Source organism: Osmia bicornis, chromosome 15, assembly GCF_907164935.1.
Source record: "Osmia bicornis bicornis chromosome 15, iOsmBic2.1, whole genome shotgun sequence".
NCBI lineage: Eukaryota > Metazoa > Arthropoda > Insecta > Hymenoptera > Megachilidae > Osmia > Osmia bicornis.
Genome location: NC_060230.1, coordinates 4,825,624 through 4,828,011, shown reverse-complemented (window position 1 = coordinate 4,828,011; position 2,388 = coordinate 4,825,624).

Sequence of the window (2,388 nt, the reverse complement as noted above, 5' to 3'; positions counted from 1 at the left end):
GCCTCGATTTTCCGCTTACGTCCGGACAAAAAGGCGCACGATAAGAGCGCGCGAGCGGTACACGCGAAAGATCGATCGTCCAACGTTAATTGGCAGCGTCTTCGAGATCCGTCTGGCCACGTCAACGGAGACCGATATCCTGCGGTGTAAATAGATCCGGCCACGTTAATTAGCCACGTGAAACGGCCACGGGGGCCGGTTGGTCGGTGAACGCGATTCTCCACGGGCGACTCTCATTAAGATATTCGCCGGACCGTTTCTTATCGGGCCAGTGACAGCGTTCAATCAAAGAATCAGGCCTGGCCTGGCTGTGGCAGCCTCGTTGTCAATCACCGAGGGACCTCTGCTCGCCGTGAGGGTCCTGTCCGGGCCTGGCCGTCCTGGAGGGCCCCGGCATACGTATCTTCATCCATCTAATCGCGGAGTAATTGATATGGATGAAGATATCCCGGTGTACGATCTTCGTTCGTCGCTCGATCAGACTCGGCTTTGTCCGTCGTGCCGGCGGATTAGCGACGTTTCCTTCTTTATGCGAGAGTCCAATGAAAGAATGCTTTGAATCGGGAACGGATTGATGCGCTCCAAGTGGTAATTAGGCGAACGGATTGATTGCTCCCTCGTTCGGGATAATGTATGTTGGATTCCGTTCGTTTCAGGGCTTTCAATTCTAACGAACGCGGAGGTTTTGAAGGAGTTTCAAGAAGCGAATTTAAGAATTTATTATTTCAATCTTCTTTGTCGTTGTATTATTTAATCGAAAAGAGATAAAATTACGACCCGAGTTCCGTGGCTATTCGCAGAACGGCAATAACGGAAAGGTTATCGCTACCATGCCAGTTCCCTTCTTTCGGTCCTCGTTAATTAGACGAAATTTAATTTCAGCCTTTGCGATCCCCTGCCTCCCTTGCGAGTCGGACGAACCGCCGAAAGTTACCGAACCGAAGTCGACTCGTCGAGCGCGAGGAGGGGGTACGAAAGGCTTGTTAAACAAATTTAATATTCCCGGCCGCGTTAAAATTTCTCCTTGGCAGGCTCCCTTTCGCCGTTGGCGAAGGAAAACTTTCAGGAAACTTGCGTCAGCCCGGAAGGCGCATCAAGTTCGTCGGTTTCACCGAGGGCACGGTGCAGGTGCTCTACACGGTAAGTCGGCTCGAAGTCGTAGAAGTCGTCTAGCTCGTGGCAAGCCCCGTAGGCACGACACGGGCCTACCGGAAGCGCGACAGCAACGGCGGAGTAGCTTTAACAGGCTGGAAAGCAACACCTGGGCCACGACTAGCATCGTCGAGGCTGTAGCGAACCGTAAGAGGATAGGTTTGCACCAAGAGAGCCACGGATACGGGGTTAGACGGTAAGGTAATGCCGTAAGGAGCAGACTTAGGAAGTGGCGTCGTCGAGACGTCGTAACTTCTGCCACCCTTGTGCCAACCTGACGCCGCGTTGCTCCGCTCCGCGCGGCCTCCCTCAGGATATGCATGTAAGCTTCCCCGCGGCGACACGTACCTTTCTCTACTCCTCGCACGTCTCTGTACCGACCCTGTCCTATCCTATCCTATCATATCCTTATCCCGCACCCCCGCGACTGGAATCCCGACCGCAACCAAGCTGCGCTTCCAGGCGGGACCACCGCCTTTCGTTCCTCAACGAAATGCCGGAATGCCGATGGACGACCCTGATATCCGCCGAGTTATTGCACATGGAAGTGGAATTTTCTAGTTACGAGCGAGAATTCTTTGGTATCGTGGTTGATCGGTGGATCGTGAATACGGTGGATTGCTGATTAGACCAAATACAATTTCATCCCCTTGTCGATGCAGCCGCGATTCCGGTTTCAAGAACCTCTCAACACGGGTATACATCTTTTCAGTTGGAAACATTAATCGCGAAAGGGTCGAATAAACCTTGGATCGTTAAGGAATCGTTAATTCTGCTCTGTTATCGAAGCTCGAAATTCACGGTCAGCCTGGCGGAAGAGCGGCGCGTTGAAAGAAACAGGTTTCACGCAGGGCGATCGTGCTTCCGTGCCATCGACCGATTCGATTCGTAAATAAAGTTGGCAACCGGCGAATTGCGATCGTGCACGCCCACATAACTCCCGTAATGGCGCAACGATCCCGTTGGCGTGGCCGACGGCGAAGGAATCGCGGGGCTAGCTGGCGATGATTGCGTGCCGACCAGTACTCAGCTGTTTCGTGGATGACGATGTCGAGTGGATAACACCGAGCTGAGTTGGAAAGGGACAAAAAGATACCACGTTGAGAAACGGTGACTCAGTGTTGACGTAGGGGCGGCCCGGGGTGGTACCGACGCTAGTACCCGCAACACACCTAATTCCGCTGGCCCGTGGGGTGGTTCTATCGTGCTTGTAACTCAACCCTACTACCCTCAGGT